Source organism: Sciurus vulgaris (assembly GCF_902686455.1).
Source record: "Sciurus vulgaris genome assembly, chromosome: 6".
In the NCBI taxonomy this organism is placed as follows: domain Eukaryota; kingdom Metazoa; phylum Chordata; class Mammalia; order Rodentia; family Sciuridae; genus Sciurus; species Sciurus vulgaris.
Genome location: NC_136466.1, coordinates 90,330,553 through 90,356,992, shown reverse-complemented (window position 1 = coordinate 90,356,992; position 26,440 = coordinate 90,330,553). Strand labels below are relative to the sequence as shown.

At 38.1% G+C, this 26,440-nt stretch overlaps 1 long non-coding RNA gene across 1 annotated transcript in view; it reads left to right on the top strand.

Moving 5' to 3' along the window:
• Window positions 1-1,595: 1,595 nt before the first annotated feature.
• Window positions 1,596-26,440, top strand: part of LOC306663102 — an 87,183-nt gene continuing 62,338 nt past the window's right edge. Inside the window, exon 1 of the long non-coding RNA XR_013764349.1 lies at window positions 1,596-1,710. This is a non-coding gene — a long non-coding RNA (uncharacterized lncRNA). The remainder of the gene's footprint in view (window positions 1,711-26,440) is intronic.

The following is a 26,440-nucleotide window of genomic DNA, read 5'->3' as shown; positions in this document are numbered from 1 at the left end:
CTTTGACTGGCAAGCCTTCTTTCTTCTACTGCTTGAACCCTGACATTCATCTTTACTGATGAACATTCTCAGAATCATTTCTGTCTTGTCTGGGCTAAAGGTCAACATGGCACATACTGTTTAACAATTGGAAGGAATAGCCTGCACCTGCTCAGACCTAAGATACTCTGGTGAGGCTCCCATCTAATATGTGCAGATGTCTGGCAGAGGTCAGAACTTGACTTGATACCAAGAAAATTTATCTTGGTTGTAAAGTGTCATAAATTCACCAATGAAACCATGTTTATTTAACTTGGTTCCTTTCTCAAATAATTTCACAAACTCTTAGTACCCTAGGGTCAAGTTAAGGAAGAATTTATTTTCATGGTCAGCATTCTCAATAGAAGAAACCCATTTGGGTCCCCGCAACCTTCCACGTCAGCCTTGCTCTAGCAGGAGGCTGTGGTGGAGATAAAACACACTTGTGTACCAGTGTAGAGGCAGCATTAGCACGGAATGCTGGGAGGGACATGAGAATCCTTAGGGGTCACCTTCTACAAATGCTCATGAAACTCTGTTTACCAAGATGTAAAAGAAAGGGGAAAAGGAGCAGCAGGTAGAAATAAAAGTAAGCAAATAAAGCAGATTATCTTTACAAAATTGTTTTGGTGTGACTGATGAAAGAAAGAAAAGATAAGTCTGATCCAATGATTACCAACAGGGACTGAGTGTTCTCAGAATAACTATTGGCTGATCATTATGTTCTTTCTCATTCCAATTCTAAATGAAGTCCTGGGTTACTTCAATATAACTCACAGTATCATGAATGCTAGGATACTAATAATAAGGCCTCCAGTTGCACATACAGATAGAACTCCATGACACCCTGGAGCTAACCATCATAGGTTGAGGGATAATGTACTCCCTGGTACTGTTCCAAGAAGCCATGACTTCTGTGAGTGCAGTGTGGAGAAATGCAAAGAGTTGGACTTTGGAAGATCTACATCTTCTTTATTGTGATTGAACAAACAGAAAATGTCTAGCATTGTGTAAAGAGGGCTCAATAAATGACATCTATATTGTCATGTTAATTATACAGAGAAAGAAAAAAATACCAAGAGAGAAATCAAAAGCACAAGGTGGGTGAGGAGACAACAGATACCTTCCCAGGACAATTTAATATAGGAAAGTAATTAAAGAGAAAAGGCTGGGGAAGGTTGACAACTATAGTTATAAGGACATGAATTTATTCCCTTTTTTATTTGCATGAATCTTTATGCAAAGTGAAAATGGACTGATTCTGATTATGATGAATCTTTGTTAAGCCATAGCTCAAACCCTCTGCACAAGTCAGCAAAACCTTACTAGAAGGGACCTCTCGTAGCTCCCACCCTTCTAATAGCGCTAACCTCCATTAAGTGTTTAAATTGTCGTAAAATAATTTGGTGTTTTAAGGTCTTGGTTTTCTCATCTGTAAAAAGGGTGAGAAATACCTGTCTTCCTTTTTCTCAGGGATTTTTAAGGTTCAAATGAAATGAAATATAATTTACACATTTATATACCTTGTCTGTTCATTTAACAAATACTTATTGTTTACTATGTACCACTGTTCCACATGCTGGGATAGAGGGATGAGCAATGAAGACCAAAGGTTCTGCTTTTATGGAGCTTGCATTGCGGCACTAGGAGAAAGATGATAAAGAAATAGACTAATAACCCTATCAGGTGTGGGTAAGTGCTATGAAGAAAATATATAGCTAAGAGAGTATACCAGAAAGTTTCATAAAATGTGAAGAACTATACACATTTAAGATTTTACCTTCAGGCTTAACTGATTAGTAGAAGTAAGCTAAAAATACTTGGCATTGGAGAATGTATTTGATTCTTTCAAATAAGAGGAATTTCCATTATCATTCATTATAAGATCGGCCTTCTTTAAAAAGCCTTCATGTTTCTACCTTCTCCTAAGTCCTCAGATTGGCATGATGCTGCTGAGAAAGGAACCACCTACTTTAAAACAGAAAGAAATTCTTAAGTCAGTGCCACAAGTATTCAGGATCTGAGTATTTCTCAATCCTAATTCCAGTATTCCTTTTTCTTTGCCTTTAAAAAAAAAATTTTTTTATGACCTTAATTCCATTCTGGAACTGGGAACTATCTTTTTATGTGAATTTCTCGGAGATTTTTTTTTTTTTTCCTCTCCATTCTGGAACTGGGAACTATCTTTTTATGTGAATTTCTCGGAGATTTTTTTTTTTCCTCTCAGGGTGATGAAAATGGAATCATGCTATCTTTATAAGTGCTACGTATTAAATATTAATCTTTAATAGTGGTTATACTCAGTTCATTTTATGTAATTTCTTGATTAATGTTAAAAGCACACTTCTCAAACATTTATGAATGTTCCTCTAAATGGAAGGCATGTCATTGAATAGAGAGAGGAGAAAATCACTCCATTCTCCCACTGGGTTGGACACAATTGAATTACAAAGTAAGGCTTAGAAGCCAGCTGCAGATTTTATTTTAGCATAGAAACAGCAGTCTCACCTAAAGATTGAGTGCTACCAAATTCAACTGGAAGGAAGGCTAAGATGTAAGAGTCACCCTTGGGCATTAGGGTGCCAGTTCCACAAAATCAAGGTAATGGAATTCAAATTAATTTAGATATTCTTTCCATTAAGCTAGGTCCTTTTTAAATGGTGTTTCCTATGTTAACATTTAGTATTAACAGTTCATTATCTCTATTCTAAGATGCTTTAAGTACTCTCCAGACATCTGCTGGTTGCCACAAGGTAACTGACTTGCCCAAATGCTCCCCAAGTCTAGTTAGCAGAGGCAAGACATTACCTTTCTTTCGAAGGAAAAGGAGTAGTCATGGGATGGTTGCTGCAAACAGAGCCTTCAACTGCTTCCTGGACTCAATGAACAAATGTTATAGGGATTGATGGTTTTGTAAAAGGATGAGCCCCTACTGGGAGGGACAGGATATGAAACTGTGTTGTGACATGAAAAGCCTAGCTTTGCAACAGTAAAGCTCACAACTGTCCGTAAGCTTAACAAATCCAGGATTGTTCCCTAAATTTGTTTCCCTAAATTTCTTAACTTGTTCAAAGTAGAAAAGACTCTTGTGTTTTTATTTTTTATTGTTATATTGTGTGCATGTACAAATATGTAGCAACAAATTCTACTATTATGTATAACTATACTGCACTTATAAAAAAAGAAAATAAAAAAATTGCTAAGAAGGCTAGAGATTAAAATAACATTGAGATCATACAACTTGAAATTCAATTTAATAGTCTCAGCATGAGGGTATTTTTAAAAGTAAAAGTCATTATCATTTCCCCATCTTCAATTCATTCTATTTTTCTTTTTTAAATTTACTAACTTGACCTAAAGGTTTAATCCCTTTGCAGTTTGTTAGAGGAAAATAAGGTCCTAGAGGTACAAATATTAAAAGTGATTTAATTAGGTATTTAGTTATTTGTTGAATTCTTTTTCAAGTTCTAGTTTAAACAATAAGTCAATCACCTATGTTGAAAAGTAGTATATTTGAGCTATAATTTCCAGTATAAAACTCAACATTTCTGTTTAACTATGGATCACAGTCAATGTTCCATCTCATTTCCCCTTTCTCATTTTTCCTACTTTATCTCTCCATTTCTCGATAGGCTGTGTATTTGTGAATCTGATATGTGACAAGCAACTTTTTTGACCTGACCTGAAGAATGAAAATATGCCACACAGTTCACTGGCCTAAGAGAGGAATTCTTTCAGGCACACTTCCCCCCGCCCCCCAACACCCCCGCACCCCCTGCCTCCTCCTCCCAGTCTTGACCAGAGCCTCTATCAACCCCTACTTCAATAATTGAAAAGAAAAAGAAAACATTGTTCTAGCTCATTCTGGCTTGAAATAGCCTTTGAACGGTATTTACAAAGAGTCATTTCCATGACAATATGAAAAGCCCTCAATTTCTATTCCATGTTATAAAGAGGAAAATTTCACATTCAAGTGACCCTTCAGATCTGTATTTTTCCAAGGTGTGAGATCGATGTAAAATGAACCCTCAAAGAAAATGGTTGGGAAAAACCAATAAGCACACCCAGGAGATTCTTCTCCCAAGTATTAGCAGGTCCCATGTATCCCTTAGTTCTATTTACATTAGTCCTCTGTTGAATATAAGACCTATAGAAAATACTTTCAATAAGAAAATTGAAACTTTATCTGCTTCTAGTTTCTATTGAAAGTCCAGACATATCTACTAAAATGAAATCACATTTATATAGGTAGAGGCACATTTCTAAGAGATCAGACATTCAAATAACTGAGGAATTTGTGTGATTAGCATCTGAAGTGCACTTATATCAGCTGTCTCCTTAAAACTGATGGAAGTCTTCCTACAAAGAGAATTTCAGTATTTTCTATAGCCCCAGAAACAGAAAAGCTTTTTGTATGGTGGAACTTGTGAACACTAATTCTGCCTTAGTATTTTCCTAAACGCTATATGAAAAGATTAAAATGAAACATAAATATGCTACACTTTTAAACATTTCACTTTTTAAAAAACTGTTTTGGGCTTCCTATGGAATTTCAGTCTTTTTCTGATTTTGCGGGAAGAATTGGGCTTTTAAATCGCACAGTGACTCTGACCCTCAGCTGCAAGAAAATCATGAACAGATTTGAATTAATGCTGTAAATTTCCTCATTTGTTTTTCTAAGCAAATACTCTGGAGGAAACTACGTGAAATGAGGGGACTGCTTTTTTTCTCCCCCCATTTGGAAAGTAAAAATTACTGTTGAACACGAAGTTTCATAATAATTGCATAATTTTTCTTCTTACCCATGCCAGCATGCTATTGGTGAGGTACATGAATACTGTAAAGGAGTCATCTGAGAACTGAATTTTAACTACCTCTTAAAATTTTTTTTCCTGCAGTTATCTGCCTTTCCTCAGACTTGCAAAAAGTCATTTCAGAACATTTCTGAGCAATGATACAGCAACAAAGAATGAAGGGATAAAATAATAATTTCATAATCTGAACTAGATTAATATGAACTCCAAGTCAAAGTACTAAAATAATAATAAACTTCTGCATTTTTTAACCTTAAAATAGATTTTTTATATCAACTATGCTATTTTTCAGAAAGACTGGGAATCTTCGAGCATATGACTATGTTGTAAGAACAAGGCAAGTACTGCATCTGAAGTCATGAGGCAACATTCTTGAACTGTTTCCATTTATATGGTCTAAAAAGTTGAATTCCTGTGCCTCAGTTTCTCCATTAAAAACTTGTATATCTTCATCTAACAAGGACAGTTCAGAAGTTCCAAAATTTTCCTTCTGAATTTGCAACTGGATAGGAATGAAGAAATATAGTGGATGAAGAATGCACTATCAAATGAAGGATTCTGAGGTTTTCTCTTAGGTGAGCTGGTCAATGAGCAAGACTTTTGTCTCACATTTGGCCTGAGCAATTTTTCATCAATAGCTCAGACTGCAAGGCCCACTGTGGGGTAAGGAATTTTTCATTTCCAGTGTTACATTCCATCCTGCTGGGCTGCTATGACACACTGCTCAATTTTGGAGCTTATATGATTCAAAAAGAAATCTTTGAAGTACTTTGGGCACAGTGGGTACTTGAAATTGAAAATGATGGTCTTATGTTGCATATAAGATGTTCGAATGATGTTTATGTTGTACATATTTTCCTCAAAGTGTTTGAATTTGCCTTACATTAAAAAAAGAAGACCACTTTATTGGAGACAGTGCTTAGTGGAAGTGAACACAGGGTGTGGAATTAGGAGTTCTAAACTGGGCTTTACTACTATGATTGAGCAAGTAATTTAAGCTTTCTGACTCTCAGATATCTCCTCTGAAAATTGGAAGTCATAATGCACAATTTTCAGCTTTTCTGGGATACAAATGATATGAAATTGTGCCTAATGTGGAGTTTGGCATACTAATTATTCTCTTATTGTTGCTATTCTTAACAGAGGCAGGAATATTACTTAATTTTGCTTAAAAACTTCTTCAAATTTTTTAAGCTGTTTTGACTGAAAGACCCAATGAATTGTGTCACTAAATATTTTGTTTTATATAAATTAAAGAAGTGATATTTTTGCTTTGAGCATTGATTTAATTTTTATCAGAATACTTGGGCAGTGGGAATTCTGTACATGAATCTAAAAACTCTATGTTGTGATAAAAACAGCCTACATTACTTTTCTGCATCTTAATTTTAGCTCAAATCCTCATTCTGCTGTTTGTGATTTACCCACCTTCCCAAGGGGTTTATATAAAGGTTTGGGGAGACTTATAAAATGTGAAGGTATAGGAGGAAATCTCCCTTAGTCATTGGTATACTCTAGTTACTACTGGAAAATCTTGGGCAAATATCTGGAAAAACTCAATTCTCCTTACCAGGTCTTAAGTTGGCTGTTTTCACAAGCTACAATGAGTAAAAGGGTCATGATTTTAAGAAACTATCAAAAGAGTAAATAAAATTAAATATTAGGCACACTTTTTTTTTTTTTTAATGTTTTGTTTTCTTTGGTCTAAGCTATGAGAATGCAATTTCTTCTTTTGGTCTTGTTTCTGGGACAAAGGAGTTTATTCCACTTTGGCTTAAAGAACACAACTTGTACACCTTTTCCCTTTGAAAGCAAGATAAGCTGCCTCTGCCTTTTCCATCTGAGATAATGGACATTAGAATGTTTCCTTTATCAAGTCAAGTGTTATATATTCTCTAGTGGAAATATCACAAAATTGCAAGCTGGGGTGGTCAGCCTCTGAGATGGTAACTCCTGAGCCTCAGCTTCTGTTAGTCTTCCTCTTGGATGGGACCCTCCCCCACAGGCATCACCCGTAAACCAATCAAATCTTGGTGCGGGGAAAAGGGCAGTGTACAACTTCTGAAACTCTTATCATAAAAGACAATGTGGCTTCTGTCTTGACTTCTCTTGAATCTCTCACTTTGAAGGGAAACCAGTCACCATGTGGTAAGGATCCTCAAGTTCTTCTTTGGAGAGGAACTGAGGCCTCCTGCCAACAATCAAGGTGAACTTGCCAACCATGTGAATGAATCATTTTGGAAACAGATCTTCCAAGTTAAGTCAAGCTTTTGGAGGACCACATCTTGGTTCATGAGCATTTGAGAACCAAACAACATAGCTAAGCCACTCCCAAATTCTTGATCCACAGGAACTTCTTGAGATACTAATTATAATAATTTAAGTTGGTGGGTCTTGGGATAATTTGTTATGCAGCAATAAACAACTGCATACTAGCATATGAAAATTCTTATGAATAGTTGCAAAGTTTTTGTCAGTAATCCCCTGCTTTTCTCCCTCCTTTGGTATTGTATACAGATTATCTCTGGGTTATAGAATGGCTCAAGTTTTGTGGTTATGCATGCTCCAAATGACAGTCCATCTTTGTCAAGCCCATTTGTCCCCCAAGAAAAATATTAGCACATGTCAAATGACCAAGAATTTCAGTCTTTTGAAGCAAGATAGCCCAGTATTCTGTCTGTGTCATATGGCTCACTTAGTTTCTTTAATTCCCTCTCTTATTTCTGTGCCAATCTTGGTGAAGATGGGCGGAGCTCAGGAAAACTTTTGCTATTTTTGTGCCACATTGGGTCGGGGAGGGAGCATGAGAGACGCCCAGCTTTTTATAGTCCCATCTGCTTAGGTCTACCACAATTCTTCTTACCTCTAGGACTCATAGTCCCTTAGGTTCTTTCTATAGGAATTCCAAATCTCTGCTATTATCACTAGCTAGAAGACTTAGTCCTAATCATTGTGCATGCAATAGTAGTGATGGTGGTGGTAGAATGTGGAGATGATAAATGTCCAATCTTTCTTTCTTGATTCTTCCAAATATCTTGTCTCCACCCCAGATATTTTCTGTTTAAGTTCCTAGGCATTTGACAACCAGAACCGGAAGGGCTTAGACTACTCTGGTTTTGCCTTGTTTCATTCCTCTGCTTAGCCATTCTCTCTGAATTATTGAAAGGGAAGGGAGAAACAACCGGGGGAGAAATAAAGGAACACACATTAATATCTCAAAGATGTAATCCAAACATCTTTGCAACAATTCAAACAGGGGCTTCAAGTTTTACCCTGATACTGCCCTGTAGGGTAATGGAAGTTATCTGAGGGTGGCTGTAGGCATCAGGAATGAAATTCAAGGAAAGCTTAAAATCTTCTGTGGGTCTTAAATGTTTTGGAAAACCCTAACATCCCAGTAAAAAGGTACGTAGTAGTCTAATTTAGATATATTTTAATATCACAATATCTATTGAATTGCTTTAAATGTTTCCTAAATACAGAACCAGTTCTCAGTGTTGTTTGTTGACTGTGATGGTCAGTGGTCTCATGTACAAGTATAACCAGAGAGTTGTTAAAAACACAGGTGCCCGAGCCCCACCCACAGTTCTGATTCAGACCACATTAGCTCTGTTTCTTTTACAAGTGTGCCCATTTCTATTCCTGAGGATACTTATTCACTATTGACTAATATGTTAATGTTCTCAAAAGATGATTATGTTGAGTCTGAAATTAATAATAAAGGCAGGAGAAAATGGTGATCATTATCTGGGAGGATCTTTTTTCTTTTAGTAGTTTAAACAACTACTAAAAGCACTGAACAATTTATAAAATACTATCAAAGAATAGTTAACACAGAGGAAATGGAGTGTCTCCTTCCAAGGGAAGGGAGACAGAGAGTTTGCTTGAAGCCTGTATCCCCCTGGACGATTACACAAAACAAAAAACTCCATTTTGTGATGAAACCAGTTTGACTTGGGTTTCCTGACACCTTAAACCAAAAGAGACCTGACAGAGTTCTCCACAAATAGTTATTGAATAAATAGTCACATGAAAGATTGAAGCACAGTTGGGGGTGGAGCATGCCAGCAGTAGCCTGCTCCTCCTGACATTGTTTTCTGTCCAGAACACATCTCTGTCAGGCTGTGCCACTCCAGTGGCCTCCATTCACATGGTCTACAGTATGAACTGTGCCATCCTTGCGACAAGGGATCCTTGAGGGACCGTAACTGGGATGAGAGACAATCTGTGGTTCCTGGTTCTTGAACATTTAGACCATGGATTCCTACTTCCCAGAAGTGGGCAGGCCTAGTTCTCCAGATTTTTTTGTGTTATGGGTCCATTAGTCTTCAGAGTTTCCAGTTTCTTCTTTTCTTTCTTTCTGAGGATTCCAGAGCACTTAATTTGGCTATGCTGAGATAGTATTATGATATGTCATGTGTGTTACTGAAGCTTAGGTCTCATCATTAAACACTGATACATAGTTTATGTAATTTAAGCAGCTGTCAGATTATTTTCACTGTTTAGTTCTGCTAAATAGTCATTTTGCTGAGTCAACTCATGCTTGATTAGTCTATTGCACTCTAAAATGTGCAACTAGCTACAACGTAGAAACACGTTAGGGGAATGCTTGCTCAACCTTCATGCATTGACTTCAGTTAAGTTTTTTCTACTTCCTTTGTGTTCATCTCATTCCTGTATCTAAGGCTTTTATGTAGCCATCCACTTAATGTCACGATGGTTTGAAGAGACACAAGGAAGAAAACCTGAAGATGAAAACTGGTCTCTTGTTCTTGTTTTTAAGTTTTGCACTGAGCTACCTCAACATCGCTCACCTCAGGGGCTTAGAAGTTTTCTCCTGGAATTCTGTGAATCTGGTGCTGTCAAGTTTTGCTTTGGTTTGACTAGCATAGGCCTGGCTGAACCGGTTCTCACAGTAATACCTGGGAAGGTGTTTTCCCGCATCTGCTTAGAGGGAATGCTTGTTGCTCTGAAGAGAAAGAAATCGCCAGTCTCAGAATTTTCCTCTTCAGTGCCTAATATAGTGATCTGAAAGTATTCTTGTAGATTGTGAAAATATTTTATCTTATAATATTTTTACAGGAGACTAAACCTAAACAACAGGTTTATACATATTTTCTCACTCAGCACACACATACACACGGCCCTAAGTTGTCAGCCAAGATCGCCAGCTTTGTCTTGGCCATTTGCAGCCGCCAGGCCCTGGAAGGCTCACTGTACTCTGCAAGTGGAGATGTGAGGTTAATAGTTCAGTGGAGCTGCCACCACGGATGCCTTCTCACCCTCTGTTCTTTTCGCCCTTCATTGAAGTGCTCTATTTCTTGTGACACCTTCAGCTTTTAGAAATAGAAGAAGAGCAAGGCATAGAAGAGTTGTTTGCTCCTATCACCTTGCCAAGAATGCTGGGCACAAGAGCATCTCCAGAGAAAAGCTTCATCATTCAATAAGAACTCTTTCTCTAATGTTGTGTTCCTCTATTGGTGGACCATGGACTATAAATGGGAAAGCTGTTTCCCCATGTTTGTTACTGTGGAGAATACTGAAGCAAGCAAACTTGATAGAGATTTCTTTTTTTAAAAATTTATTTGTATTGTAGACATATGTATTGTTTCTCTGTACATGAAGTAGAGGCATACCATTTGTGTAATCATACATTTACCTATGGTAATAGTTTTTGATTCATTTTGTTATTTCTTTTCCTTCCCCCCACCCCTCCCACCCCTCTTTTCCCTCTATACAGTCCCTCCTTCCTCCATTCTTGCCCCCTCCCACCCCCCATTATGTGTCATCATCCGCTTACTGAAGCAAGCAACTTGATAGAAATTTCTAATAAGAGTCTCAAATGCACAATGGATATGACTCTTTTTTTTTTTTCAGGAAGAAAAAGAATTGTCATTTCGAATAGGTACATTTAATAAAATAGTGCTTTTTAAATCTCTCTCTTGAATTAAATGGCCCCCATGGAGATGTAGTAAAAATGAACTACTGCTTTTGTGCCTGAGTAGGATAAGCTGATTTTGGAAAGGGCATGCTTGACTTTGGTCCATGTCACACTATTTAGGTGAGGGAAGAATAGGACAATGTAACATTTTGAACCTATGAACTCACTGAGGACTCTATGCCCTAGGCTTGATTCACTTCTTTCATCAGTGGGATTTCATAATGACATCAACAATGATAAAGTGTCTCCTCACTCATTTGAAGACATCTAATTTCCAAATTGAATCAGAAACATATTCTAAGAACCCACAAGAAATTTGAAATAAGTAGTGACAGATAAATCCTGTATTGTTCAAAAGATCAAGATGTATCAGATTTTAACTAAGCTAACTCTGAATATTTTACTCTAGAAAAATTAAAATATGCTAATTATAAACCTAAGATAATGATTATTTCTTTCAGGCAATATAACTGGGGATTTTATTTGTAGTTGCTTCTATTTGCCAAACATAATGGAAATTGAAAAAAAAAATAAAGAAAGCGTCAATGAAATGAGAGGAACAGAAAAAGTCCTATAAGTAATGTCACATTAATAAAATATCAAAAGTGGATGACTATTAAAATACCAAACGTTTTAAAATATTAAAAGCAAAAATATACAAAACTCCATGTTCAGTAGCATATCAAATTACAATACAATAAAGTATGTCATAGATGAACACACACACAATCTAGGTGTTAACAGAGGTTATTTTTAGACAGTTGCATTATGGAAAAATTTAAACCATTTCTTCATGTTTTACTATATTTTCCAATGTTCCACTAGAAATAGTTTTATAATTTGTGGGACAATAAACATAACATATCTGAAGTTTTCCATAGCACTTTCTATTTAAGAGGAGTTATATTTCAAGTGCAGAACTAGTCAACATTCAAAACTCTAATAGAAGTTCAGGGTCTGCCTTTCCTTCCTCCTTTCCTTCTGAAGTGCTTGCTACATTTTTAGGTCTAGTTAAATCTTCTAATTTCTACATACCACTTTCTTCCCACTAGAAACAGTGCAATATCCTTCCTTTGCTGGTGTCTTTCTCTCTTCTTACTGAAAATGAAAGTGTATAAGTATCTTTTAAATGTGTTTTAAACCTACGTCATTCAGGAGATCTTTCTGATTAAACCTATTCTACTTTTTAATTTAAATCTGTAGCTTTTGTATAATAACTTTCTAAAACATTTTATGGTGGTTTTCATATTGTTTTATAATCTTCTGCAAATTACTTTCAGTTGAAACATCCTGTATCTAGAAGATACAATCTCAGATAACAGGGGCTAGGTCTTTGCTGTTTTTGTTTTCTGCAAAACAATTGGAAGAATAAGTCCATACTAACTGGGTGGCTAAAAATAGTACCAGGTAAGCTGAGAATCCTGTAAGAAAAACAAAGCAGAGGTATTTAGGTAAACTTCTGACTCTTGGTTGTGGGTTGATTTAATTCTCTACTGATGTCTACTTAGTTATATTGGTTATATCCAAGATACTGCAATACTATGGGTTTAGGCGAAGATCTATCTTGGGTACCTGTTCCTCATTTTACATTATGGACTGGTTTTGGGAGACAGGAACCCTAGGAAGTTGGCTCAACTGAAGATTTCATAATGGCTTTCTGACCACTGTCTCAGGTCCTAACTGTCTGTTGCTCACTTACATTAGATAGTGTATGGTAATCAGATTATCATTATTCAGAATTGTTTTTATGTCTTCTAACTAGTATGATGCAATCACATGAGTTTATGATTAGAAGATATTTTCAGTGTGAACAATTACTTACATTCTCTTAGAAAGACTAATGCACAGAATGGAAGTTAGTTCCTTTTTCCATATTTAGGCAGTTTCTTGTTTCAACAGGTCTGTTACTGACCTGTGGCATTTGACGATGGTCAGAATCCATTTGAAAGTTTGAGAAAGAAATTAATATTACTGAGTGCTTGTCATTTCCCAAGTATTCGTGTTTGAAAGGGAAATTCAGGAAATAATTGCTTTATCCGAAAGAATAATATGAGGGAAAACCTGAGGGTTAGGAAAGGAAATTACCTGACAGAATTTCTTGTTTCTACCTGAGTAAGGTTTTTCATATATCCAGTCAGATGTACTTGTGCTTGTGTCTGATGGCTACGGTACTCTGCTAGAGTTGAGGGAGAGAGCGGGAACAATGTCAGCCTTTCCCTCATCCCAACCTAGAGGTCTGATGTGAAACACAGTTCTTGGGATTTTAGCAGCTCTATTGGCTGATGGCCAATTTCTTACATTCCTTTCATGTTCTGATAACTGAGCAGGAAGATATCTGAAAAAATGGAAATTAAAAATGTGTACTAGCCAGGCATGGTAGTACAAGCATGTAATCCCAGCAACTTGGTAGGCTGAGGCAGAAGGATCACAAGTTCAAGCCCAGTTTCAGCAATTTAGTGAGATCCTGTCTCAAAAAAAAAAAAAAAAAAAAAAAAAAAAAAAAAACAAAAAAAAAAAAAACGGAAAAGGGGCTGAGGATGTGGTGGTTCAAGTGGTTAAGCAACCCTGGGTTCAAGAAGGATTGCGAGTTCAAAACCAGCCTCAGCAAGATCGAGGCACTAAGCCACTCAATGAGACCCTGTCTTTAAATAAAAATACAAAATAGGGCTGGGGATGTGGCTCAGTGACCAAATGCCCCTGAGTTCAATCCCCACTATTCCCCCTACAAAAAGCATTATTTACTAGTGACAAAAGAACCAAAGATGGACTAGACACAGGTAATCCAAAATATCTATCACTTTTGTTATTTTGTTTTCTCTATTTTTTTGAATGATGGAATAGTTATCCCTGGCTTCAAGATGTCAAAATACTAGTAGCATCAAGAAAACTTTTCTCCCAATGTATATTGTCTCCCATAGAAGTCTTGGAAGCATTATGTGCAGAGTAGCTTCCAAATGTAATGTTTGAGAGAAGATTAGAAATAACTGGAGCTCAGCTCTTATGGGCCTTTCTGTGGCAAGTGTGCCAGTGCTTTCAGAGAATAGAGAAATATAAAAGTATATGATATATGTCCATATTAATTCAGCCAAACTCTAGTCCCCCCAACAACATACAGATCTGCTGCCACACGGTATTGACTTGAGCCTAAATAGGAATCTTGCTAAACATCAAGCATGTGCGTTCAGTCCATTGCTGATGACCCTTGGCCCACAGGGATCTTGCACAACTCATCCTGGAAACCAGACATCTCTATATCAGTGACATGAAACCTGAAGGTCACCATTTGCAAAGAAAGGACATAAACAATCCAGTGAACTGGACTCATATTTTCACCTTTTCTCCTTCTTTGGTTTGAAATCTAGTCCTTCCAGTTGCTGCTTGAAGAGAACTTCTTATGTCTAAGCAACCCAATAAATTAATCTGTTCCAAATTTCTCTTTGGCAGTCATTGTTTAACTCGGGATAAGTGTAATTGGTGAATTAGATGGCAGAGGCAGGATTGTGGATGTAGGAAGAGCGTATGACTTCATTTCTCTTTGCTGAAGGAATTATACTTACTTCTGTGGATTGCTGTGAAGTCCAAATAATTTGCTCCAAGTATAGTGCTTTGGAAAGGATCTGGCACTTGCAAAGCTTAGCTATCATAATTATTTCTATAATTTAAGGATATTAATGCAATTTTCTAGTGTCTGAGGACAACTCCAAACCATTCCAGACATATACACAATCTTCTGGAAACCACTTACTTTGGGTTGAATGATGAGAAAATTCAGTCTGTAAGTAAACATTTAGGACCTTTTAAATTGAAATTGAAACAAGTAGCAGTTGTAATACTAAATACTAAATACTTGAATAAAGGGTCCAGTCATTAGTTAGTTTTTTTTTTTTTTTTTTTTTTTTTTTTTTTTGGTACTGGGGATTCAACTCAGGGGCACTCAACCTCTGAGCCACATCCCCAACCCTATTTTGTAACTTATTTAGAGACAGAGTCTCACTGAGTTGCTTAGTTCCTCACCTTTGCTGAAGCTGACTTTGAATTCATGATCCTTCTGCTTCAGCCTCCCCAGCTGCTGGGACCATTAGCTACTTCAAGTAACTTCAGTTAGGGAGAGAATTTGTGAAAAGTGCCAAGCTCTTGTGTGTGTGTGTGTGTGTGTGTGTGTGTGTGTGTGTGTGTGTGTGTTAAAAATTAAAGGCAGAGTAGAGGAAATCTCCATTTTTAGAAAAGCCTTTTAATTGGGGTAATAGATCATTATCTGAGATCAGTTAAGAAGGCAGTGGAAAAGACAAATATTCTAATAATGCCATTTAAAAGTGGTTAGCCACAACTTTCAGTAGCAAATTGAAGTGGTTGAGAGAAAGATTGCAGCATTGGAAAACATGAAAATGCCTTCCTGTTTGGAAAAGTTGCACTTCGTGCTTACTGCAGGATCCTGCTGGGTGTGATCCTCTTCCCTGTTTCAGAAGACCCTGTCACTGCTTGTGGCAGCCTGCACACTTCATGAAAGCACCACCGCAGGAGGAAAGGCACTGATATGAGGTGTGCCTACCACTAGCAGCTCACAAGAGCACTCATAGCATGTGCTTTCATTGAAATTTGCCTCACTAAGATTGTTCTGTGTGATTCTGATGCTATGTGGATTTTCAGGTTGATTGTTTTCTCCTGGTCTTCTGATGAGTGCCAGCTGTCTATTGAGATACCTTACATGGCACCACAGAAAATTAGTCTAAGGGTTACTCCTTCCTTGCATTTCTCAAGACTGCTGATTTTTTCCTCTGCCTTTTAAAAAAACATTTTTATTTACTTAGATTAGCAATTCATAAAGAAGCACTGCCTGTCTATTTAGGGAATGTCTCAGGAATTTTATATCCTATCACTGGGATTATCAAAACAAGAAAGATAAGAAACCTGTTTTGGGGAAGAAAGCCTTGCTACCTGGTGAAATTAGTCTTTCTTTGGTGGTTTGAGACTTGTCTTTCTCAGTGTTCTAAGAAACAAAGGGTTGGTGCAGACAGAATCTAGTCAAAGAAATCTCTCCCTACCTTCCCTTTAGTATGCAGAACTGCTTCATAAAATATGAAGAAGTGCTCAAAACCATGACTGACTTGACTACATTGTGTGAGTGTGCAGGAGTTCCCCCCACCCCTCTCTTTTGCTAATATGGCAGGTAGAGTTTCAATCAGAGCTCTAAATATAAACTAACACACAGAAAATGATTTAAGTGATAGTTTTCCCAAGTCTTTCAAATGTAGTATATAACTAAGACTTTTCTAGCTACAGAGGAGAGAAATTTGTTCAGTATATATGATGAATGCCACAGTTGCTAGTTTCTCAGAACTGGAGTAGCTCAGTGGCAGAGTGCTTGCCTAGCATGTGGGAGACCCTGGGTTCAACCCCTAACACTTCAAATAAAACAAAACAGCTAAGGATTAAAAGCCTTTATAACTAAAAATGGTCAAACCAATATTCAAACTAAAATTCACGATAATGCCTCCATCAAGTTTTTTTTCATCAATTTTATACACAAAATTATTACTGTTGTTTATTGAGATATAACTTGCACATTTTTTTGGTGTAGAGTTCAATGACTTTTGACAAGCTTATATAGCTATGTAACAATCACCAAAAATAAGATGATAGGATATTTCCTTATAGTGCTTATCAGTAGGTCCCCTCCCCTACCTCTAGCTGCTGGCAACCCACCCTCCCATGAAATCTGTTTTCTGTTCCTCTGGCATTTTTCTTTTACAACATATCAAATAAATTGAATCATTCTACTCTTTTGAGTTTGGCTTCTTTTTCTTGGTGTAATGTCCTGTTGTTTGCATCTGTAGATTTTTCCTATGCTATGTGGCTATAATTCCATCTATTCACTGGTTGATGGACATTTGAATTATTTTCAGATTTTAGTTTTTATGAATAAGTCCTATAAACATCCATATGCAAGTTTTTGTGTGGACATAGGATTTTATTTCTCTAGGTTAAATAGCTACATTCAACTTAGCTTCATAAGAAACTGCAAAACCTTTTTCCAGAGTGGAATTCCTACCAGATATATACAAGCATTTTAACTACTTTATGTCCTCTTCTGCATTTAGCATTATCTTTTGACTTATTGTTTACTTTTAATTGAGTCATTCTCATAAAACTGTAGTGGTAACTCATTGTGTCTTTCAATTTTAACAGATAAATTTATAAAGTTGTGAAGGACACATCTGATATTTGAAGGTGTGTCAGAGCATAAAAAATATAGGTTCTGTTATTTTCTTAACAAAGTCATTGACTATTTGTTCTTCTACCCATGTTGGACCACTGGGCTGTATATACCATTCATAAATTATAATTATGCCATATGTAAGCATATAAAGTTTTAGCAGACACAGGAACTGCTTTCTGGCCAGCTGGAAATCTTGATATTACAGAATTTATAGAATCATCAGAAGTTTTTGCCCCTTTTTTCACGTAATATATTTGGGAACTGCCTACCAGGAAAATATGCCTGCTCATCATCTCCAAAACTGAAAAGTAGCCAGTTCTTTTATGCAGTCCTCCAAGCAAGGCTCACATAGAAAGGTGGTACTTGCCATAATGAGAGTATAAAATTTGCTAGAGTTACAGTATTAATTGCTTTTTATAAGTCTTTGCAGAAATTAGGCATCTTTCCAATTGCATTTCTTTTAGTTGTTTGCTAGGCCCTGTGATCACTTGCTTCACTCCTCCTCCTCTAGAGTTTTATCTACTCCTCTAGAGTTTGTTATCTTTTAGTCTAGAGCGAGGCACTCCCTGGTCTTTTCTATGCTGTTGGAGTGTGGGTAAGGCTGACAAATTGGGCTCCAGTTCCTCCGTGCTAACTTTGCACCCAAATCTTCTCTGTTACTTTGCACAATTTTGTATTTATTTTTGCTGTATTTTTTTCTTTTCTTTCTGCTGAGAATGACTTTGTCCTCCTTCTCTCACATGGAAATTTTACTTATCCTTCAAGATCAGATCAAATGTCATCCACTGTAATGCCAAATTCCCTGAGCCCTGTTAGTCACATCTACCGAACTTTGCTCTTTGTATTTTAAGATGTATCACATTGCTTTGTGATGGTCTGTTCACATCTCATATCTTCCATGTCTCTGAACTCCTCCCAGGCAAAAACCACCTGTGAATCATTGTTCACTTAACACATATTACATACTCAATAAGGGTTTTTTGACTGACCTTTCAAATTTACAATATAGTTAATTGCAGAGATTGTCTTCAAACTAGAAAAGAAATTGTAGAAGCATTTGCTAAACAGGAATGTTTATTAAAAACCACTCATTTGCAGTTTGGCAAAGTGGTAGTTGTAAGATTTGATTGATCTCAGATAGCATTGAATTTCTTTCACGTTCACCCAATCTGGTTATGAGCCTCATGTCCTGGGAGAGAAAAGTCAAGGAATTGAAAGGATTCTCTGACTCTTGTTGCCACTGTTGGACTGTGATACACACACAGACACACACACATCTGTATGCACACATACAATTTCTTTGATCATATCAGTAAAATATTAGGACTATGGCACTAAACAATAATTTTTAGTGTAAGTCTATCTCATGCAGTATTTGAGATACACTATTAAAAAGTTTATTATTTTATCTGAAATTCAAATTTAGCTACATGGCCTTTATGTTTATCAGGCAATCCTAACCCAGAGAAACCTCTTCACCTCACACAGTGGAAGCTCAAATGAGGAATACCGACAGTGCTCTTGGAATCCAGTTTAGAAATATACAGTGGACAATGTGAAGCTATTTTTCGCACCACACATTTCAATATAGGTTGACTCAGCTGATGACCATTTTAGCCAGGGTAGAGTGCAAGAGCAGGAAGGGAACAGGTCAGAAAGAGAAGTGGGAGAAGAAAGTCATTCTGTGGCCATTTAAACCAAGGATGGCAGCATTTAAACTGTGGTAGATTAAAGATGCCACAATTCTTTGCTACTTTTCTCATTGAGAGTAAAGGTCTATTGCCTTTCCTTTGAATGTGGGCGGACTCTGTATCTTCTTTGATCAATAGAACAATGCAGAAGTGACTTGTTGGCAGTTTTTGAGCCTAGGCCCTAAAACCTGTCAATTTCCATTTCTGACTCTTAGAACAATTGGGGAGTCCTGAGCTTCCAGCTCAGAAGTCCAGCTTCCCTGAGACTGCCATGTTGGAGAGGCCATGTATAGGCCCTTGGTGGACAGATTCTGCTAAGCCCAGCCTCTCTGCCATTACCAAGTGACATGAAGAAGTTGGTTTGCTACATACCCACCTTAGTGAACCACCATGTGGAGTAAAAGAATCATACAGTAGAGACTTGCCTAAATTTCTGACTATGATGACTTAAAAAAAAAAAATAAATAAAACTGCTTCCAATCATTGAGAATTCAAACTTCTCCATTTCCTTGTTTGTTTGCCAAGGAAATCTTGCTTGGAAGACAATCTTACCTAGAATGCTCCACAAGATAGAGCGCAGAGCCAAATTGCCACATCTGAAGCTTAGTTACAACATAGTCACATCTCTTCTGTCCCCAGTCCAGGCTCCTCAGAAGCCAGAAGATGCTCTGTAGCCCAACTGAGAAAGATTGTGAGCTATGTCAGACCTAACCTAAGGGGTAGATCAAGAAAATGTGCAAACTTGGGACTAAATGCAGAGGAAAGCATGAGAGGAAAGCTCAGGAAAACTATAAGCATCAGGTAAATATCAGCCAGAAATGTGCAGAGAGAGCAGGAAATCAGGACTGAAAACACCAATAGCTGTACCTGTAACAAAGCAGCTCTCTGCAGGGTGAGAGGAAGGCTGAGAGAATGCAGTGGGAATCTGGGAACCCCCACAGGGAGTGTGATCATCAGGAACCCCAAAGGAGAATGATGTAAGAAGGACAGTGAGACTCTGACCCAAGCCACCCAGGGCTAAAAGACTTTACTAATTCCTTTGTGAGGAAAGATTAAATAAGACCACACCTGGGTTATATAGGCTTTAATTACTGATATTCATCTATCTTAATTGTTGAGTAAGTCCATTTCTAGTTTTACTTTGGTTCTTCTCAAATAAGGTCTTTTGTTTTAAAAAGTCTTACATACAAGATCTCTGTGTAGATGTTGTTAAATGAGAAGTATATGAGCCTGGGTGATCACAAAAGATTATCTAGCTATGTTCTCAACGCCAATGGAGAGATTTGACTTGAGTCAGCAAGGTCCCTGTGTAACTGCTAGATGTTAGTTGATGACACACCCAAGGAGAGACTTACTCAGCTTGTACATTGCCTAGGTACACTTTCATGCACATTTGACTTTTCAGAAAAACACAGGTATATGTAAAGTGAGGCACACCTGCAGGAGAAAGATGTCAGCCTCCTTTAGAATCAAGACTTAGCATATTTTGTTCTGTATACACTTGAAAAATAATTTTCTCTAATGAATATGTACAATGATTATAATAATTATTCAGTCATATCATATGAACCCTTCTTCCAAGAAAGTGCAAAGCTTTTAAATAAGCCACTTCTAAAAATCATCACATGCTATTATATATAGGAACAGAAAAGCCCTGACTTGGCATGCTCCTATATTAACTTCATAGGTGGGGTGAACTCCTAGGTTAGTTGAGGTGGGCCCCTTGGAGGACCTTGTAAGTATTTTATTAGGACACAAAGAGCATATATAAAAGTTTGGTAATACATGTACCCTGGTATTATTCTTAATGCATTCACAGCCTACAAAGCTAATGCTTTCTTCAGAACCAATAATGCTGCATGCTGGAAAGCAGATCAGCAATAGCTCAAATTTATTCAGAATCCATAATGCTGACCACATAACAACAGAAAAACAGTCATGAAATGCTATCATGGCATAGCCAGTTATTATAACAATACTTCAGTGGCTTGACATTTTCAGCAATAAAATATCTAGGCATCTGAACTTAAAAAAAATCACAGCAATTTTTTGGCAGAGCAGCAGAAACATATTTGTAACCATAAGATGCTGATTCATTTTCTTGCCTGTTAACCTTCTTGCTGGAGCAACTGCTCCCCTGGCTGGATCATTTGATGATGAAGTGATCAATTTCTGGACACCTAGCAAGTTGCTGTATATTTGAAGCTCTCCAGGGCAGGAGTGGGCAATTATTTTGACTTCAAGCTCAACTTGGCATATTTGGCTTAACTCAACTTTCTGTAGGGAATGAGTGCTTTACTGATGTGTGGGAACACACATATCAGAGACAACTTAATGGCAATGGTTCCGTGGATTTTCAGGAACTGTGTTTCTGGACTGATGGACTCTTTTCTCCCACTTGCCCCTGTAGGTTGCACAGGGCCATTGTCTTCATATACTTCAGCACTATTTAATGGAAATATTCTTGACTCTGTTCAAAACATGAACAATTGCTGTGTTGCAGACATATTATACCTTCATGGCTTGTTCTCTCAGAACTGCTATGATACCTAAGCCACATGGTGAGATGGAAAGACACTGTTTCTGGAGTCAAGAGACCAGGATTTCCAACTCTCAACCTCCCAGATGTATGTCAGGGGACTGAGATGTCACTCAGCACTTTGTTTTCTGGTTTCCTCGTTGGACTACAGTAAAATGATTAGGAGCCCTTGCCTCATAGGACGCCAGAGTTACTCTGTGCTGTGGTTTTCTCATCTGGAAAAATAATATTAATAGCTAACCTGTACTGTTACTCTGTACCAGGGGATTTTCTAAGTGTTTTATTTATATATTAGCTCATATGGTTCTCACAACAACCCCATGATGTGGGTAACATTATTCTCATTTTATAGAAGATAGAACTGAAGGATAGGGAAATAAAGTAACTTGTCCAAGCTTGTACAGAAAACGGTAGGATTTGAACCCAGGAAATGACTCCAGGCTGCTATGTAGGTTGCTGCACTATCTATGAAATTGATCAACCCTAGATCTTAGAACCTAACAACCTGTAGTGCTGTCAGACCAACCATACCGACTTCACAGGGGTGTTTTATGTAGCACAGTCACAATAGGTGTGGCAGCAACGTGAAAAGACCTTAAGACGCTTTAGAAACCATAATGCATTTTGACCTTCCACGAAAAGTTCCTAGTAAACAACCTTTGGGTTCCAGAACTGTCCAGCTGATATTAAGTGATAGAAAATGGAAACATTGCATCAGGGTTTAGTCACTTGAGAGAGTCCATGCCAACTGTTCCAAAGTGCTGGTGTCTAGCATCTGAGTCAGATGTCTGAAGCTAGGAAAAGGCCCAATGAAGGTTCCATCAATGTGCAATGAAAAACCCAGGTCCAGAGAAGGGTAAAATCCTTCCAAGGAGTCCAACTAGGTATGAAGAGTGTCAACATCTTTCTTCTGTATTAGGCATGGGCAGAATCCTTGCAGGCTCCCTCTGGCCCCCTGTTAAACAAAAGATTCTGGAGTCTCCAGATTTCATCCCCTGGTGAAACAGGAAGTCTGAGTAGTTACCACTCCTCCCAAGAAAGTCACGGCACCCATGGAACTGAGGCTGGGGTGACTCATTAAAGGGTGTGGAGAGTTTGGGTAAGGCCTTTGCTTTATCACCACTACGTGTGCTTGGGTCTTTCAGATTAAAACTGACATGAAAGAAGACGAAATCAAATTTTCATTAAAATAAAACAAACATTAATATAGGCTAAATGCAGTTCTCCTCCTGGTTGTATAACAGAACAGTCCCCAACCCAACACTGTTGAAACTAATCTTAGAGAATTTCACAGTAGCTGAGATAGTCAGTCATGCTTCTTTTGAACAATCCCTCTTGGATGCTGGGACACAGTTGGTTTTGCTGTCTAAGATTTAATATGGAGGTACACTGGAGGTCTTCTGTCCAAATCTCACCTTTTCCCTCCAGAAGTTTAGTATTTTGAAGGAATTAAATAAGCTATCACTATGATTTAAAAGGGAAGTGAGCTCGTATAAAAATCTAGATTTGCAACTTTGGATGAATTGAAAGAGTGCAACAACAGTAGGCCCCCATTCCTTCACAGTCCTATACAGTCATAACCTAAAGAGGTGGCTGTCTTTCCAGGTCACCTGCCTATTTCTTCACTCAGCTACCTGCCTAGCTCTTGTATTCATAGACCTCCACTTTGGAGCTAGTGACATTTGTAGCCAGATAATTCTTTGTGGTAAGGATGTTTAGCAGTAGCCCTGGCCTCTAATCAGCAGAGGCCAGTAGCACCCCTCTGCCCCTTAGCCCCTAATGCTATCAACCTCACTCCATTTGTGATAACCAAAAATGTCTCCAGGCATTGTCAAGTCTCCTAGGGGAGTGGTGGGAATGGCAATGGCCTTCAGTTGATAACCATTGCCTTAGAGCCTGCGAATTAATACAATAGGATTGTATGTTCATATGTGAACATTGCTGCTTCCGTAGGCTCAGTGCCATACTGTGAATAATTGGCAAAGACTTCTTGAACCTTATGGTTGTCTTGAAATTCCTGACAAGCTGGGCACACACCTACCATCCCAGTGACTTGGAGGCTGAGACAGGAGGATTGTGAGTCTCAGCAACTTAGCAAGGCCCTAAGCAACACATTGAGACTGGGTCTCTAAAGTAAAATATACAAAAGGGCTAGGGATGTGGCTCAGTGATTAAGTGCCCTGGTTTAAAAAAAAAAAAAAAAAAAAAAAAAAGAAAGAAAGAAAGAAAGAAAAAAGAAAGAAAAAAATTTCTGACAATGTTGGAGCACTCTTTCCTTCCAACTGAGCTTTCTTATCATCTCAATGCCAGATTATTAGACCATTAATTGACACTGGAAGGAATTTTACAACTCACAAATGTCCTCATTTTACAGATGAAAAAACTGAATTCAAAGAGTTGAATTGGCCAAGGCCACTGTGTTAGCTTTTCATTGCTGTGACCAAAATACCTGACATAAATGAGAAAAAAATTAATTTGGGCTCATGGTCTCAGAGGTGTCAGTCCATGATTAGCCATCTTCACTGCTTTGGACCTGAGGCACAGTAGAACATGATGGTACAAGGGTGTTATAAAGAAAAGGTGCTCAGCTTAAGGAAGACAGGAAGCAGGGGTAGGGGGCTCAGGACAAGAAACATTCTTCCAGAGCATGATACCAGTAATCTACTTCCTCCAATGGTCCCACCTCCCACAGACTCCACCATCTCCCTGTAGTCCATTATTTAATCAATGGATTAATCCACTTATGAGGTCAGAGTCCTTGTGATCCTCGTGATCCAATTACTTCCAAAAAGCCCCACCTCTAAACTTTGCTACATTGGGGACCAAACCTTCAACACATGAGTCTTTGGAAGACACTTCAAATTTGGTGGATTCAAATTTCTAGCTCACTATTCTTTCTACTATATCAAACACCTAAACTGTAAAGAAAATTTTAGTATGACCTACAGATACCCTGGTGAGAGTATTTAACTGTGTTTATCCTGACCACTCTTCTAGGTGACTTCAGGTCCATTGTAGCTGTTTCTGTTTTGCCATGATCTCATTTGTCCAAATATGCCACTTTGCTAAAAACAAAACAATATAAAACCTAACAACAAATTCATGATTCATTGATTACCTATCCAGATGTCTTATGCTAAACACATAGTCTTAAATAATTAATCACAAATGACAATCTTTTCAAACCACCAACTACCAAAAACATCTTTCCACCACTTGGGGACCCGAAAAAGTGAGCTTCCTTTGGGATACTGGCTGCATAGGAAAGAACCTGACAGGGACAATTTACTCTATTTGATAGTCTACTTGTGGAATTTGCGTCGGCACTTAACACATATGCCAGGGCTTCACCTGGGAAACAAAGATGCAGAGGGATCCCAGGGTTGGAAAGGAGGAGTCCTCAACCACAGTTTGGGGGACCCTAGTTGGCACTGAAGTTGGCAGGCCACACAGCAGGTTAGGGAGAAGAGATAGCCTTGCCAGAGAACCAAAAGCTGACAAGGTCATTTGTAGGGACACCAGCAATCAGCCTCACCTTCTGCCTCACAGTTGGTTCTTCACCCCTCTGGGCCTGGACCACAGCTCTCAGCTATTTACACCTACTCGGTAAGCTTCCTCTCCCTTAGTGATTCATTTTCCCCTTTGAGAACTGGCCATGGTGTTCATTCAGATTCTGTTTGACAGGTGCCTGGGTGCTTGTTGCAAAGGAGAACTTGCCATCTGAAACCCTTGGGGAGGATCCAGTATTCAGACATTTCTGACCTTTATATCCAGTCAGACAACGCGTAGCAGCCTCAGGCCCAGGGAAGAAGGCAGGGCTCAGTCCACGTGGCAGGCAGAAATTTTGAAAATGTCTCTACTGTTTCACTCCCTTGTTTGGATGGTTTGTTTTCTTGCTGCTACTACTGGTGTCTTTATATCTGCTTCTGAAAAACCCTCATGTGGCTTCAAACTATCAAGAAATTTACCACATTTTGTAGAATGTGTACTTTTCTCCAGCTCCAATACTCTAGTTAGAAACCCACCATTACCTTGTATTTTCCCAGCAGGTGGATTTACCAGCAGAAAGGGACTCTCGGTTTGCTACTGCCTTTATTCTGCCTGCATATTGTTTGTTTCTGGTGCCTGCATGTTGGTCTGAGAGCCTTAATCCCCTTCCTTTTGACCACTCCACCTTGCTTTTTGGTCTGAAGAAAGAGAACTTCTGCAGCTCCCTGCTCTGATCCTTCAGTCCAAGTCCAGTGGCCAAATTTCTGCCTAGAAACTTGTGGATTTGCAGGTTTCTAAATGCTTTGGAGAAGTGGGGGCGGGGGGGGTGAAGTGAGGTCCTTGCAGGAGGCTGGCTGTTCTGCCACTTGCCCCTGCAGACACAGATATTTGATGATTACCTTCAAAGATGTTCTCACCCACCCACTGGAGTGTCTAATTAGCAAAAACACTTTCTAGTTTGACAAATTCCTAGGATTTTTTAAGCTTTGTTTTACAGAACGGAGCATTGACCTGTGAGGTGAGTGCTCCGTGCCACTTTTTTTTTTATAGCAGCTGGACCTCTACTAACAGTAAATTATCAGTATCAGGAACCACAAAGAAAAGTCAATTACAGTCCCTTCTTTTGTCTCATTTTTTTATTTTCAGTGACTTGACATGAAGAAATAGGATGGTTCCTTTCTTTTCATGTTTTCTTTTTCTTTTATCTTTTTCGTTTTTATACTTAAAATCTAGGGCCTCAATACTTGTTGGTACCTAGTCAACAACAATAGCAGACAGTGACCACTCACTGGTCTGGTCCAAGTGTTCATTTGCAGTTTTTTTGTGTTCTCATTGTTGAAGGACAGTGTTTATAATAGAAATTTCAGAGATGCATGGACCCACAGAGGCCACAGTTCAATCATCTCATCTTATAAATGAGGAGACAGAGGGTTCAAAGGGAAGTGCTTCATTCCTAGCAGTGGGGGAGGCAGGAGCAGGACCAGGACCCTTAATGCAGATTGGCTGCTATTTTCCACAGATGACTCTATTCCCCTTTTTCTTTTTCCTGCTGTTTCTGATCTTTCTTCAAGCACTCTAAAATGTTATAGGACATGAAATTCCAAAAACCCTGTTTGAGATTTTTTTTAAAGTTAATGGTGTTTTATTTATTTATTTTTAATTATTTATTTATTATTTTTTACAGACTGCATTTTGATTCACTGTACACAAATGGGGTACATCATTTCATTT